Source organism: Cibotium barometz, chromosome 9 (assembly GCF_041138505.1).
Source record: "Cibotium barometz isolate CiBa-2024 chromosome 9, ASM4113850v1, whole genome shotgun sequence".
NCBI classification, from domain to species: domain Eukaryota; kingdom Viridiplantae; phylum Streptophyta; class Polypodiopsida; order Cyatheales; family Cibotiaceae; genus Cibotium; species Cibotium barometz.
This window is the reverse complement of record NC_141054.1, coordinates 22,119,585-22,137,622: the sequence shown is the minus strand read 5'-3', so window position 1 is coordinate 22,137,622 and position 18,038 is coordinate 22,119,585.

Sequence of the window (18,038 nt, the reverse complement as noted above, 5' to 3'; positions counted from 1 at the left end):
ATAATTCATTCAATACATTTTAGTTCTTGGCCGTCTACTTTCTCTTGCTTGATCTCTATTTGCTTCTACTTCATATTCACATATTCTCATAGCAAAAAACTAGTGGAATCCCATGGCAACAGTGATTATGTGGAGTTTTTCACATCCAAAACAATTGTTTCAAAAGTAGTATAAATTATGCCAAGGTCTTTACAATGATCCTATCCTTCACAAAATTAGCTCAAAAATATGAGATTCAAAAGTTTAGTTGGCGTGAAAAACTAGTATGAATTCACGATCATGAGTGTTTAAAGTTTTTCACACCCAAAAAGTGTGTCAAATATATCAATAGAGATGACCACAAGCTTCCCCAGGGTGTGAGAACAGCCAACATTTGGTCACGATCATAAGTCATCAAGATTTTTTTGACGTGAATATCTAATTCACGTGTGATTATCTGGATGACCAATCAACTATGTGTTGACACATGTCACCTACTCAATTAAGTTTTTTTTTTGTTATTTCGTCCTTTCTTTACTCTTGCCCTTTGCTTTTGATCTCTTCTTTGCTTTCAAATCATTTTCCTAGTTGCTTTGCCCTTTGCAATCACTTCAACTCTTACACGTTTACTTACGTCTCATGCATCAATTTATGTCATGAGTGAGACGAGGCCCACATCATCAAGGTAGGGGGTTTCCTTGTTTATTATTTTCCTTTCATCTATCTGTTATGGTTGAACATGGCCTTTTGCTATCACAGAGTTATGAACATAAATAATAACTTTCTCTTAGTCTACCTTTCTTCTTTTAATCTATCTATTATGGTTAAACATGGTATTTCGCTATTACAAAGTCATGAATATAAACAACTTTCTCTTAGTCAGCAGTTTGTCTCCTTTTAAGGATGTGAATACTCCCCGCGGGATTCACTCTTAGAAAACTTACGATATCACATGACTGTACAAGAGGGGGGGTTTTTTGGAATGAGGCATAAGCGTATAAGGTAGGGGTAAGGCTACGTATTCAAGTGAATACTAAATCTTCAATTTAAGCTATAGTGAGGGGACCTCAGCGTAGGGGGAATGGGGAATGATGTTAGAGAAAAGCTTCCCCACGGTGTGAGAAAAGCCATAAAGACGTGTGATAAGTACTTTTTATGAACGTAGTTGTACAAAATTATTGCAATGTTTTGGTAGCATTCGAGCAATACTTTTAGCAATGAAATGTTAGAGAAAACACATAGATATAAGGAAGGGGGGTGACATAGTCATTTTTAAAGGTATCCTTATGAGCTTAAATAGGGGGGTGTTATCATCTTATGAGCATCATATATAGGTGGTTTTCTTGAGGTTCATGCACGTAGGTGACATCCTCCTTTGTTGTGAGTGAATCCCCTGGGGAATATGCATACTTTCTCTCAGTTTGTCTCTAACATTCTCTGTATTTCATGTTGTCACTACATACTCATATTTCCAAGTAGATAATATGGCTAGTTGTTTATTTTGGACCAAATCATGGTGGGTTGGCTGATGTGGCCGACCTACATCCATGATAGATGTCCATGCCGACCTAGGGCACTATGTATAGACCTATAAACTTTTGTCATTGTGTTCAAGAACTCCTTTAAGTAATACATCCTCCTCCATCCAAAGTCTATTTAGATTGGTAACAAAGCTCCCCACCCGCCGAAACACACAGTGTGGGCGATCAATTTGAAATCAAAGTTTGCAAGTAGTAATATTGTTTACTCTCCACTTCTTTCTATAACTAAGTGCTTTGTATTGTGAATTTATTGCCTCCTCTATTGTGTTTTCTTACATGGTATCAGAGCTTAGGCTCTAAGCAAATCTTGTTTGAACAATTTGCTATATGAAGGTAGAATCAGAGAGATGGCCCACCTATAAATAACGCAGCCCACCACTCCTCGTGCATGTCCTCACCATTTGGTGATGAGAAGTTGCATGGGATAACTACATTCTCTAGAAGTTTAAGATTAGGTCCATTCTTCACTCATATGAATTTTAAATCACAATAGGGGTTGATACAAAGTCATATCCTGCTCTGCATCCAGTAGGATTATTACACACCAACCATCCGATCGTACTCGTGCTTTGGTGTGGAGGAGGCAAAGGAATACAAATACATTATATGCCATTATCATTAGCATCACTGATTCAATGATTAGCCTAATTCAATGTACTACCACATAGGTTTTAAAGCATGGGAAGTTCTTAAGAACTAGAGGAATCAAGCAAAAGCATTCAAAACCTTGAGAATTAGCTTGCAGCAAAATAGAGGAAAATCATTTTAAAGGAGAAGTAGGAGAGGAATTCATATCATGTATAAAGAATCTATAAGATCAAATGGTAATGGTGGGGATCACCAACAACAGTGAAGAACTCATACCATGGTGCATCAGAGTGTTACACTGAAGTATAATAATTTGCTGACTTCACTTAATGCATAGGTGTGTAAGCACCTCGCACATACTTTTGAGAAGTTTGACATAATGTTGGTGGGGATAAGGAGATGTGTTTTAAACCCAAAGATGCTAGTGATGATGCATTCTCAAGAAAGGCAAAGGAAACAAAATAAAAAGAAGAAATCAACGGCAAAGTGTTTCTATTATAATAAGCTTGATTGTGTGATCAAATCATGTAGACTGAATGAAGTAGATGAGAAGAATGGCAGTTTGAATCCTTTGAAGGACTTTGAGTACAAAGCTAAAGCACCATTGGAGATTTTTTTTAATGGGCATTGGGCAATGAAAAGGATATGTGCAAAGGTAAAACTTTGATTGACACCCAATGGTTCATGGATCATTGATAGTGGAGCATCTTGACATATAGCAGTAAAAAAGGATTATATAGCTCCCTCAAAAGGGATGGTTCATGGATCATCAATCAGTGGAGCATCCTGACATAGGACTAGTCAAAAGGGTTGGTAGTATACCTCCCTCAAGCTTGTGGAGGATTCCATCCTGGTAGCGGCTATGAATGATACAAAATGCCCAGTCATGGGATCAACAAGTACCGTTTCTTTTGTTTTTAGTAATGGTGATACTAAGAATTTTTCCGATGTCCTTTATGTGCCAAATATTAAGAGAAATCCATTGTTAGTTAACTATACCTGACCATAACTTGAAGTTTCTCTATGATAAGGCTAGTGTAATCTTCATTGATACTAGTGGCAATGTCATAGGGAGAGAAATTTGATGTAGCAACTTGTATGAGCTATCATCTTTTACAACCTGAATGGATGTCAGAAATTTTACAACCTGAGTGGATGTCAGGAAAAGCAATCTATGGCATGAAATATTTGAGCAGCTAAGTTTTCTAGTCTTAAAAGAGATGTAAAAGATTCACAATGTAGCATATCTAAGCATTTTCTAATATGTCTAATGCATGTGAAGCTTGTATGATGTGAGCAAGCATCATTAACATGCATTTTTGCAAGAAAGCAAGAATCGTGTGAAGGCTTCTCTAGAGCTTGTCAATGTAGATCTTTGTGGTAAATTTCCAACCACACTGCATTGGGTGTTTCTTCCTATTTTATGCTATTGATCCATGACTTTAGTAGGAAGATGTGGGTGTATTTTCTTTTGAGATAAGGCTAAAGCTACGAATCTCAATTTCTTCTTTCATTGCATTAATGGCTCACCACATGGCTGCTACTCTTTCAACTTCCTCTTTAGTTCAGCCATCATGCATAAGTTTTTGGTTGGGGGTGGTGTTCGGGCTAGCATTACTACTTGCTAGTGTGCTAGTAGCAATGCCTGGTTGACTTAGGTCTTGGGCTTCATCTAAGGAACCACACAAAGATGTGGTGTCACCTAGTGCTAGCCTAAGGTTTTCTTGTATGCTCGTAACCATCCCCTCTAGGAATATAGAGTCCATGGCCAACTAGCTTGATCCAATTGGAAGTGTCATGAAGGTGTTCTCAGCGATTTGTCATCCCCTAAGTGTGTCAATAAGCACCCTTGGCATGAGGGGAACTGAGCTACAGAAGAGAGAGAGAGAGAGAAGGGGTCAATAGGGGGATTTGGGTCTAGGTGGGTTGAGTATGTGGTTGTTTTTTTAATTACTCTTGAAAGAGAGTGGGGGAAAACGATGTTTTCTGGCTTTTGTGTTTTTTTTTCTTTGGTTATGCTGCAACAAAGATGACGTTGGTGTTTTCTTTTTTCTTTTGTTTTTGTTTTTGTTGTTCTTGTGCTTTCTCTCCCTGTCCTCTGTCCTTAGGAAACAATCCCTTGGCCTGATTTTGGAGATGGATTTCTCTCGGCCCTGACAAGAGTGCATACAAGAATGAGGATTTAGAGTTACGATTTGACCTTTATACTTGGCTCATAGCATTCACACTTGGTCGGCCAATGTTAAAAATGAGGTCCTAGTGCATCCAGGACTGCCTACACTAGTGCAAACACCTTGTCCTAGCTAGTAACTCTAACCTTATTATCCTATGGTGCGCCTTTCATATACAAGCATCGATCGCACATGTAAAATAATCCATTACAAGAGAAATATGAATTCTCTAGTGCCTAGGCCAATGAATGTGAAAAATATGTGGTTGCCGACCATGGTGCCATAGAAGTCTTTAACATCACTTAACAGTGACTTCTTATGAGCTTGTTTATAATTTATCTTATTAAGCTTGCTATATTGTTTATAGAGTAGAGGATTAACTTTTTAGACCTAGGTATTACTTCAAAGAAACATAGATGATATAATGGAATTAGATAACGACATTTATAGCGATTTCTCAATAATAGCATTAAAAGTGATGCTCATGAGTTCATGAGAGAGAATACTTGAGCATTGTAAGATAGAGGGAAGGAGAGGAGAATGTAAGGGTCATATCAGTCTACAGCTCAAGCAACTCTTGGTAGAGTAACTCCCTTTTGTGGGAGAGCTAGGGTCCTCAACCTTGCCTCCTTTGATTGTCTCACCACAAAGGAGCTTTGTAAATGGGTGGGGAGTAAAGAGAGAGAGAGAGAGAGAGAGAGAGAGAGAGAGAGAGAGAGAGAGAGAGAGAGAGAGAGAGAGAGCTATGAAAAGCTCAACCTCTATTTCTATGCCATGGTTGAGTGAAAACATGAGTGAGACAAGAGAAGGAGAGAGGGAGAAGAGAGCATACATAAACACCATAATTATCCTACATAATCCCTAAGCATACATGCAATAAAGAAGAAGAGAAGAGCATATAAGTAACATAACCACAAGAGAAAGAAGACTCAAACTCAATTATGAGAATGGGATTATGTGTTTTCTCACATTAGTCAAAATGTCTTATATATAATACTCATTTGTACAATGCCCAGTTGCCTCGCTAATGTCTAGGGGCCCAATACGCTAGTTAAGGCTAATTTCCTAGACTAAATGTACATCATTAGCATTACACAAGTTGTAAGCTTGGTGTTTGACTATCTTCTAGCATACACAAGTTGTAAGCTTGTAGATTTCCCATAATCATCTTACATGAAGAACATTGCATTGTACAAAAATATGTCTTGAAGGAGTTGCTGCATGTGGAGTGATGTTAGCCAATGTGGTTAACATACCCCCTCCCTAATCACGATTTTGTCCTCAAAATTGGTAGTGAATCTCCATGGGAGGTTAGTGGTAGAAGCCACTAAAGTTCTAGTAGAAGTCAAAGTGAGACTTTGTGTATTGGGTGGTTTGATGGAAGGCTTTGTAGGATGTCCACAAGGCGGTTTTGAACATATTCTCAAAAGTGAGCATACGTTAGCCTTGCATCCACTGTACTTACTTGTAGTAGCTGAGTATTTGGTGAAGTGTGGGACACTCATTGATATTGAAAGCCATGCCCTATTGACCTTCATCAAATGTATGCCAATTTGGGAATTCCACCGAAAGTACAATGATGAGCCTAAAAAAGTAGATGGTCGCCACCATGTTTGGGTCCATCACAGCATTATAATCTTGGATAAACTTGTGCGTAGTGCAAAGTATCCATTATTCATAGAGAACAAGGGATGGTTGAGGCAGAGGGATCCATGGGAAGCTAAACTATAGCTTGGGATTCTTTTCCAACTCCTGCTCAAAAAGCTCCCAGGCCCATCATCTGCATTCTGTTTGAAAGTAAAGTGGGCTGATCCTGAGAAATCGTGGGGCATAGTTGTACTCTTTCCAATATCGAGTCTTCAAAAGGGGGTGATGGTAGAGTTGAAGATGCATTTGGGAATAACCAAGGAGGAGTGGCAGGTGGTGAAGTGAAGGCAGGTTAAGAGGGAAAGGCACCAAGGCTTGTTTCTTCTCTTGGCCTTTTGGCAATAGTGCCTGAAGTAGGTGTAGCTGAAGAGGGACCACCTGTTGCTTATGCTCTGTTGATTGTGAAGGGCCCTAGGAAGGTACACTAGGACCACTTGCTTCTCCTATTGGGGGGCCTTCTTTGGATAGGTCTTTACTACCAAATGCATCATCATCATCGTTGTCCCTAGTAGTGTCCATGGTGTCCTCTTCCTCATCTTTAACGTTAAGTGCGCGCTTCATGGACTGATAAAATTCTAGGGCCTCTTGGGGTTCCTCATCAGAGATTTCTTGGGGGTAAGCCACATAGATCGTGTCGAAGAGGTGGTGTTTGGTGGTGTGCATTAGCTATAGATGCTTCCAGATGTGATGGTATACAATAAGGATTCCAATGGGATAAAAAGTGCTAGCCTTGGTGGTGAGATGGTGATAGACTTCATCAACAACATGCCAGCTCTGTGTGTGTATCCATTGGGTTGCTCAACTGTATGATGTTAGTGGAGTTTGGGTATGGGCATAACTCTTGTGGGACAAAGAGTTTGATGAAATCCCCCTTATCCAGGCAGTCAAACGATGTGGCACTAGTATTGGAAGTTTAGGCAAAGAACATGGTGAGGGAAGCAAACGATGGTAAAGGGCTTGGTGAGGGGGATGGACTTTTGGAAGAAGAGTATGGTGAGGGTGGTGTGGTAGGCATAAGGGACCTTGGAGAGGATGGCGAAGAAGGTTGTGGTGGGGACCGTCGAGGAAAATGTTGTGTTAGAGGGTGGTGTGGGAGGCATAAAGGACCTTAGACAGGATGTTGGAGAAATTTATGGTGGAGATCTCCTCATCGAGAAAAATGTTATGTTGAAGGAAGTTGAGTTTAAGGGTGTAGTGTTGCAGCTTGAGGAGACCTGAGGGTGGTTAGCAAGGGATGGTGAGGTTTGAGAGGTTAGTGGGGCCACATCCATCAAGAAGTCCACATTCTTCTTGGTGGTTACCATGATTTGCTTGGGGGGTTAGATTCCAACCTTAAGCTCTAATAAAAGTTGCTTGGGCTGAGCAATGGTGGCATCCTTGGTGTCTAGTGCCCTTCAAAAGTCCTTGCGATGCTCGGACATCTGGTTGTGGACTTTTTCCACCACCACGAGCTATTGGCAAGTTGCAGGCTATGGTTTCAGCTCTTTGAAGTGCGACGATGGCATGGGTGGGATCTTCCTAGGTTTGGGCTCTCATAGCTCAGGCCCCTTCTACCTCCGTGTGAAGGACTTCTAGCTCGCTTTGTAGGCGGGCTATCCTAGATTCAGCCTCTAGGGCATTGACCTATAATCTATTGTTGAGGGCAATGGACTCATTCGTCTAGGTCTCCAGCTAGGCGAGGCTGCACTAGGAGGAAGGTTTGCTACCCTGCATCTGTTTGCTCCTTCTACCAAACTATATAGGCTATCATGTTCCCCACTAGGTTCTTGAGAAGTGAGGAGAAGGAAAGTGGGAAATCTTGAAAGTGGCCTTGTGAGTGCAAAAGGGCATGTGAAAAGCTTTCCCAATCAAGAGGATAGGTTGCATTCCTAGATCTAGCGGTGTGCCTCCGTGATGTTCTATGCCTCATGAGATGTGAAAGGGCATGCTTTCAAAGTGGACTACTCTCTGGGCACTTTCAGGCATGTTGTGGGATGGGCCACTTGAATGGGATTAGCTTAGTATGGGCATGACTGGTACTTGGGCCTGCGAGTGCTGCCACGTGTGGAGGGGCTATCTGCATGAGGTTGGTCTCTAAAAAATCTACAAAATTATCACTCACATTGGCCTCATGGTCCAGCTTCTACTTCTTATGGTTTGGAGAGTTGGCTACTAGGGAAGAAGCGATTGGGGTGGGGTGCAGAGGGGGCATGATTGGGGTGGTGGCACTTTGGTAATTGTAAGGTTCAGGGAGATCCTCCCCCAACCTGTAGTATGCACAGGATTTCGGTAATTGGAAGGTTCAGGGAGCTCCTCCTAGCCCATAGCATAAAAGAGGAGTTTGGTGAGGATCATAGCGGCCTCAAACTTGCAGATACTGTAGAGCCCATGGTGAAAGTGGTTGGGGTTCATGGGCTGACCCTACTTGAGGTGGGTGAGAAGGGATAGGTTGCAGTGGTTGTGCCTATCCATCTTTTAGAGATTTGTCAGCATGGTAAGGGCATGAGAAGGGGTGCACAGGTCCTGGGGGCAGGTGTGATATCCTCCTACTTGATGCCGTCTTTGTTTACTAGGCTTGGTTTGTCTATAATACATACCTCTCAGTATAGGGTTCTATATAGGGTTATGGTGCCATGTTCCTTGGTATATTGTTTATTGTCTAGGCCTTAACATCAACTTTCAGTGCTTGTATGGTTTTGGCAAACACTAGACCATATCTCTCCATGGAAATAAACATGGATGCCCCCCCTCGCTTGAGGCTTTGGATGACGTATCTTCTATCTCTTGGTTTGAGTGGATAACTTCTACGTCCTTATCTTACAAATTGTATACTAAGTCTATTGCTTCATAGATCATTGGCACTTGCCAGCTTGGCTTTGAGACTATAGGCTCACCACACATTATGTAAATGTCCTTGTAAGTGTTACTATACACTGAATGCCCACCTCTTAGCATGTACCTCACATTGATGTTTGGTGTGCATTTCTAAAGGCTTCCATTATGAGTGAGGAGAAGCATGTGTCTTTGGTGGGATCCCCCGGCCCAGTAGTATGGGTTTATTATTAGTAGGGGTAGTGGTCGATTGGCCCGTGTTTTAAGGACAATGATCATGTCTATTGCGTAACCAACCACATTGTAAATGCACCTACCACACCACACTTGCAACATTATATATTAGCATTATCACAAGCTAAGTTATCCAATGTTTGTGAGTATCCTCACCCTCTACACTTAGTACATCCTCCATCCAGAGTCTATCTAGATTGCCATCTAAGCTCTACTTGAGAGCACATAGGTGGGCAGAATTTTAAAATTCTCTCCATTCTCTATCTATTGCATGGTCTATTACACTTTATTTTGCTATCTATATTTCCATTGTGCTATATTCTTATATTGAGTAGTCTTGGACATTATCTCTTTACCCTTCCCCACATTCCATGTTTCTCATTTGAATGAAAAAAAACTAGCACTTGGTTTTGTGCTGAAGAGGCTTCTTTAATGAGCTCTATGGAAAGTCGGACTCTTTCTTGCACTATTTGTGCTTACTCTGCGATGTGTTTTGAGCTTGTCCCAATAGTACAACAAGGGAGATATGTTTGCATAACTGCAATTATTGAGAGTTGCTACTATGGTCATAGTCAGGTTGGGATAAATTGAGCTCAGGATCGAGAAGAGAAGAGCTCATAAGTACTCTATTATAAGGAAATGATTGTGTTTTTCTTATTGTTAAAAATGACTTATATACAAGTGACTAATTTTCACATTAGGCAAGTCAAACTTAAAAATGGTTCGGCCTTTATTACTAGTCTTATGCAAGTATATACATGAAGACCTAAGCAAGCAACTTAAAAGTGGTCCAGCATTTGTTATTAGTCTTAAGCAACTATGTACAACAGTCCTTAGACTTTCGTTATTTGACATTAAACATAAGGTAAGGTTTGTTAACCTACAGAGTTAAGAATATACATTGTAATTTTAAATACCTTGGTCCAAAAAGAGTTTAGTATTCTTTATACTCTGTGCCATCTCCACTATTGTGCAATTCTTGCACTCTGATTCTTGCAATCTACAATACCATTTTATTGTTGAGTATGAGTAATTATCAAATCTCTCTTGAGCACATGTTCCTTGTAGTAGGCATTGAATTCACTTGATGTGAATTCTCCTCCTTAATCTATTTAAAACTTCTTCAGTCTCTTTCATATTTAGAATTTTCCAAATGCTTTAGACCTATCTCAAAGAAAATAAACCCACATCTGCAGCCTTATCTCAAAGAAAATACACCCACATCTTCCTACTAAAGTCATGGATCAATAACATAAAATAGGAAGAAACACCCAATGTAGTGGTTGGAAATTTACCAAAAGATCTACATGGACAAGCTCTAGAGGAGCATTTGCATGATTCTTGGTTTCTTGTGAAAATTCATGTTAATGATGTTTTTCACAACATACAAGCGTCACATGCAACATACATATCAAAAAATGCTTAGATGTGCTACAATGTGAGTCTTTTGCATCTCTTTTAAGACTACAAAACTTAGCTGCTCAAATCTTTCATGCCATAGGTTGCTTTTCCTAACATCGACTCAGGTTGTAAAAGTTAACAGCTCATACAAGTTGCTACGTCAAATTTCTCTCCTTATGACATTGCCACTAGTATCTATGAAGATTATACTAGCCTTATCATAGAGAAACTTCAAGTTATGGTCAAGTATTGCTAATTAACAATGGATTTCTCTTAATGTTTTTCACATAAAGGACATCAGACAAATTCTTTTAGTAGTATCACCATTGCTAAAAACAAAAGAAACAGTACTTGTTGTTGATCCCTTGGTGGCTGGGCATTTTGTATCGTTCATAACCGCTACCAAGATGGAATCCTCCACAAGCTTGAGGGAGCTATACTACCAACCATTTTTAACTAGTCATATGTCAGGATGCTCCACTAATTGATGATCCACGAACCATCCCTTTTGAGGGAGCTATACAAGCCTTTTTTACTGGTTATATGTCAAGATGCTCCACTATCAACAATGAACCATTGGGTGTTGAGAAAAGTTTTGCCTTTGCACATATCCTTTTCATTGTCCAATGCCCAAAAGAAAAAATCTCCAATGGTGCTTTAGCTTTATACTCAAAATCCTTCTTCAAAGGATTCAAACTTCCATTCTTCTCATATACTTCATTCAGTCTACACGATTTGATCACACAACCAAGATTATTATAATAGAAACACTTTGCTATTGATTTCTTCTTATTATTTTGTTTCCTTTTCCTTTCTTGAGAATGCATCATCACTAGCATCTCTAGGTTTAAAACACATCTCCTTATCCCCACCAACATTATGTTAAACTTCTCAAAATCATGAGAGGCGACTTACACACCTGTGCATTGAGTGAGGTCATCAAATTATTATACTTTAGGGTAACACTTTAATGCACCATCGTACGAGTTCTTCACTGTTGTTGGTGGTCCCCAGCATTACCGTTTGATCTTATAGATTCTTTATGCATGATATGAATTGCTCTCCTACGTCTCCTTTAGAATGATTTTCTTCTATTGCTATAAGCTAATTCTCAATGTTTTGAATGCTTTTGCCCAATTCCTCTGTTTCTGAAGAACTTGTCATGGTTTAAAACTTGTGGTAGTATATGGAATCATGCTAATCATTGAATCAATGATGCTAAGGATAATGGCATATGATGTATTTGTATTGCTTTGCCTCCTTCACACCAAAGCACGAGCACGATGATCGGATGGTTGGTGTGTAATAATCCTACTGGATCCAGAGCAAGATATGACTTTGTATTAACCCCTATTGTGATTTACAATTCATATGAGTGAAGAATGGACCTAATCTTGAACTTATAAAGAATGTAGTTATCCCATGCAACTTTTCATCACCAAAAGGTGGAGGACATGCACGAGCAGTGGACTGCCTTATTTATATGTGGGCCATCTCTCCAATTCTACCTTCAAATAGAAAATTGTTAAAACAAGATTTGCTTAGAGCCTAAGATCTGATATTATGTAAGAAAACACAATAGCAGAGGTAATAAATTCACAATACAAAGCACTTAGTTATAGAAAGAAGTGGAGGGTAAACAATATTAGTACTTTGCAAACTTTGATTACAAATCGATCGCCCACATATAAATAAAGCATATTTTATACATCATTATTTCTCTCTTCATGATGCATTTATGAGGGATCTTGGAATGACATGGCATCAACGCTAGATTTGGTATGATGGATGTAGTGGTCAGTTCAAGTCTTTGAGGCAGTTCTATTGGCTATACAAGTGGCACTTGGAGACACGTCATTTGGAGGGCCATGAGAAGGGGGAAGCTTGAAAATGCTAGGTCAATGCTAGATTTGGTATGATGGATGTAGTGGTTAGTTCAAGTCTTTGAGGGAGTTCTATAGGCTATATAAGTGGCACTTGGAGATAGGTCATTTGGAGCTTTTTTGAGACTGGTGAGAAGGGGGAAGCTTGACAGTATTGGTTCTTGCATGAAGCATGCTTTACAATGTCACCAGCTTTGGTATGACGCAGAGAGGTCTAAAGATGCAGAGTAGGTGCTGGAGTTGTGTACGTGGCACCTGAGTAGTAGTGCGACCTCTTCTTACCCCTCACATGATGTGAGAATAATCATGAGATTTTTTTGGTGTGTGGATGGCAGCATTATGGATCGCTCGGTGGCATTCGACTACTGGATAGTTCTAAGCACTTTGGGCTTTGAAACATCTCTTGCTCTCTACGACCCCACGATCTTCATACAATAATTTTCATGCTTCTATGAAGCATGCATGGATGGGCTAGGGGAAGCATTTCATGTTTGTATGGGAAATTCCTTGGAATGAGCAGGTGATTACACCAAAGCATTCGTCGATGCATGTTATACCTATGACACATGATGTTGGTGCCATGTTTGCAAAATTGCATGTGACCAACTTACATATTTATTGATAATGGATGATGTCTTTGCTGTCATTACCCCTGCTGGCACCATTCGAGCACGTTTTTTATTTATACAACACCAAGAAGGACTTTGGGGACAACATGAAATAGAGATAATGTCCGGGATTCACTCACAACAAAGGAGGATGTCACCTATGTGCATGAACCTCAAGAAAACCCCCTATATATGATGCTCATAAGATTAAAACACCCCCTATCTAAGCTTATAAGGATACCTTTAAAAATGACTATGTCACCCCCTTCCTTATATCTATGTTTTTTCTCTAGCATTTCATTGCTAAAAGTATTACTGGAATGCTACCAAACACTACAATAATTTTGTAAAACTATGTTCATCAAAAGTACTTATGACACATCCTTAATGTTTATATAAGGATGTGTGGCAGGTGATATATTCTCCTACTTGATGCCATCTTTGTTTACCGGGCCTGGTTTGTCTATAATACATACCTCTCAGTATAGGGGTCTGTATATGTTATGGTGCAATGTTCCTTGGTATATTGTTTTTTGTCTAGGGCTTAACATCGACTCTTGGTGCTTGTATGGTTTCGGCAAACACTAGACCATATCTCTCCATGGAGATAAACATGGATGTCCCCCTTGAGGAATTGGCTAGGTTGTCCTTGGGGCTGCTTCTGAGAATGGCCATTGATGGGGTCTAAATGGTTGAGTAGATTTTTTAACTCATCCATGCTTATGTCCCTTGATTAGGACTCTAGCTAGTGTTGGTTGGGCACCCTTTGCCGCACGTGAGGCTTTGGATGACGTATGTTCTATCTCTTAGTTTGAGTGGATAACTTCTACATCCTTGTCTTACAAATTGTGTACTAAGTCTATTGCCTCACAAATCACTGGCACTTGCTAGCTTGGCTTTGAGACTATAGACTCACCACACATTATGTAAATGTCCTTGTGGGTCTCTTGGTTTAAGTGTTACTATACAGTCAATGCCCACCTCTTAGCATGTACCTCACATTGATATATATTAGCATCATTATATATTAGCATTATCACAAGTTAAGGTATCCAATGCTTGTGAGTATCCACACCCTCTACACTTAGTACATCCTCCATCCAGAGTCTGTTGTCTAGATCGCCATCTAAGCTCTACTTGAGAGCACATAGGTGGGCAATACCATCACATTATACCTATCTCAGAATTTTAAAATTCTCTCCATTCTCTATCTATTGCATGGTCTATTACACTTTATTTTGCTATCTATATTTCCATTGTGCTATATTCTTATATTGAGTAGTCTTGGACATTGTCTCTTTACCCTTCCCCCCATTCCATGTTTCTCATTTGAATGAAAAAAAACTAGCACTTGGTTTTGTGCTGAAGAGGCTTCTTTAACGAGCTCTATGGAAAGTAGGACTCTTTCTTGCACTATTTGTGCTTACTCTATGATGTGTTTTGAGCTTGTCCCAATGGTACAACAAGGGAGATATGTTTGCACAACTGCAATTATTGAGAGTTGCTACTATGGTCATAGTCAGGTTGGGATAAATTGAGGTCAGGAAGATTGAGAAGAGAAGAGCTCATATGTACTCTATTGTAAGGAGATGATCGTGTCTTTCTTATTGTTAAAAATGACTTATATATAAGTAACTAGTTTTCACATTAGGCCGATCAAACTTAAAAATAGTTCGGCCTTTACTGTCAAAGTAGAAGCTTATAGTTGGTTGGATGTCCTCTCAAGTTATAATCAAGCGACAGCAATCGAATCAGCTAATCAATATAAGGTAGCATTTTCTACACAGTGTGGGGAACTGACGCTTATCATGCCATGCCATTTGACTTGACCAATTCCCGTGCCCACTTTCCAATCATAATGTATATAGCCTTCAAGGATCATCTACCATGAGATGGATCGTTCTGGTTATGTGATTATTTCTGCATAAGTTTTATATACAGTAGTGGGGGAAGATGATGGATTGTGTGCTTTCTAGTGATATGCATGCAGAAACTTCATCTAGTGAGTAGGCTATGCGAAAAGCCACCTTAGTAAAAAAATACTACTCACGCCAACAGTTGTTTGCTGCACAGCTTAGAAGAGAGAGGCGATCGTGTTGATTTCCTCTTACCCAATTGCTTGTGTGTGTGTGTGTGTGTGTGTGTGAGAGAGAGAGAGAGAGAGAGAGAGAGAGAGAGAGAGAGAGAGAGAGAGAGAATTTCTCAATCCAGTTTTGGCACTTATGAGGTAACATCGGCCTAGGAAAAGGTAAGCTTTTTCCTAGGCTTTTTCTTATTACTCTTTTTTTGGGAGAAAACATGTGCAAGTAGGCTATTACCATCGCTATTCTTAGAGAAAGAGCACTAATATTTTTTGTTTCAATGCTATAAAGAGAGGGGGACGAGTACTTGTAGTGCAACGCGGCGGTGTGACAACGCTTGCGCAGGAGGCGTAGTGGAATTGCTTCTCAAGGAGTTATAGAGCTTGGAGACCTTAAGGGTTACGAGCTCGGCCATTGGAAAGATCATCACAACAGTTACGGTTCACTAGGTAATCACTTTGTGGATGTGTTTCAAGGAGGGTTAGGGTGAGCTATAACAATATGTTGAAAAGAGTATCTATAAATAGAATTTGCATGTGCGACAATGTGGTAATGTACATATTTTCATGAAATATAAATATGTTGGTAGAAAGATATTGAAAAATAATAATGGTGATTTAGTCAAAACATAAAACATAATATTTTCTTGAGCAAAATATATATCTACCACATATAAAATACATATATTTTCTTGGATGTCTTTTAAGACCTACTTAAATGCATACATGTTTACAACATTTTCTTGTCATTGAGGTATATAAATATTTATAAAAATTTATATTTGGAAAAGAGTATCTCAAAAAGATTTTGCATGTGATAGTGTATTTATATGTGTGTGTGTGTGTGTGTGGTGTATGTATGTATACATACATACATACATACATACATATGTATGTATGTATGTATATGTATGTATATTTGTTTATATATATGTATGTGTATATATGTATATGTATGTATGTATGTATATATTTATGTATATATATATATACATACATGTATGTATACATACATATATACATATATATATATGTATGTATGTATATATAGTACTTCGGCTCTATTATGTACTTTGAGAAGATTTAAAAGATAAGATTTTGCATTTGATAATATATGTGTATTACACACACACACACACACACACGTCATTATTCTTATGTGGTGAGTGTTCTAATGCTTAATATTTTTGGATCCGTTATATCTTAATTATATATGCTAGAATTTTTTCAACAAAAAGATTTACTTACTTAGTAAATTTTTTTAACTTTGACATGTGTGGAAAGAGAATATACATATTGCATTTAAATATATATATATATATATATATATATATATATATATATATATAAATACATACACACATGTACATGGATATTGAATGAAAATATATATATGTGTTTTGTGAGAAAAGAGAATGATATCAAAAGGGAAATATATATGTTTGATGTGTATCACTTATAGATATATTAATTGCAATATGTTTTAAGCCCTACTTAAATGTCTTAAAAGACTTCCTTGAGTAGATATATTTGCATTCAATATATATATATATATATATATATATATATATATATATATATATATATATAGATAGAAAGTTATTAAACAAAAAAATGTGTTGATTTTATTAAAACATAAAACACATATATTTGCTTGAGAAAATTATATATCTATTGCACAAAACATACAAATTTACTTAAATGTTTTTAAGGACTTGCTTTAATACAATATATATTTAAAACATTGCATGTAAATATAACTGCCAACATATATATATTGGTGAAAAGTTATTAAACAAAAAATATGTTAATTTTTTAATTTGGATTTATTGATGATTATGTTTTTAAAACTTAATGTTCAAGAAAAGAAGAGAGTTGCAAATTCTTAATCATAAATTATAAGTTTCGATAATATTTTACATAGTATAAAGACAAGTGAAATATCACATAAACTCGTTTCTTGTATGGGCCTGAGTAGAGTAGATATTTTGTTTCTCTCTTGTGAGGTAGAACTAGCTCAAGTATACAATATTTTGCACTCTCTTGCTCCCACAATCACTTAGAAATAGCTTGAGTAAATAATATATTAAACTCCTTAGGTCTCTCTTTAATTGCTCTCCTTGTTTGTTTTTGTCTTGATACTCTCTTTCCTGTATGAAGTGGGTGATTGAAGTATTGCTTCATATTTTTGCTTTTAGAAAACATATTTTAGTTGCATAAACATGGATATGGATGTGGAACATGGTTAGTATTTTGTAAAGCGATATTGAAAGTTCTTACATCTTGTGAATCTTAATCTTGCTTTGTGAATCTTATTCTTTACTCTACCTGTCGTAGAGAAAGAAAGCACCAACACAACGAAAGCAACCTATTGATGCCTACTAAAGTGAAAAGAGTCTCAGTCTAAATGCAATCAACTGGAAAAAAAAGTCCATGTAGGAAAATTCCAATTCAAAAAGCACCAAATTTTGTTCATTCCAACTGTGGTAAGCATTGTTAATATTTTGTTTTTTGCAAAACAAAAGGAGGTTGAATGTTTTGTTAACTTATGTTAATTATGTTCAGGAGGAGTGTCGATTGGTGTTAGCAAGCCTCAAGTGAATACATTTGAGATTGCAATTTTGTCTTCATCTACAAACAAGCTAATTCTACCGGGTGCAAAGCATGCATGCGCTTGAAAATAGCAAGCAAGAACCATGAATATGCAACATGTGTAGATGATAATAAACGAGCTAGTTTCTCTTTACAAATAAATCAATCTTTTTTTTCAAGCTTGTCCTAATAACTTTGATGTTTTGGTTGCATTGTTGTCGATATTCGAAGTTGGCCTCTCTAATCATGCATTGAAAGAGCATGTTTTGGGTAGTGTTTTTGATGGAATCTTACAAGGTAATGATGAGATTGTAAAGGTAAGACTTACATGGTAAGGACCATGCAAGTCTTCTCCACACAAAAAGTAGGTCCGAGATTTGTATGCTAATCTTGCCATGTTTTTCTCTTTCGAAAACAATTACGGTCATTGACTGCTGTTGGTGTGGACACCCTTTGTGCTTTGAAAAGGATCCATCGGCGGAGCCAATGGTGAATTCTCTCTA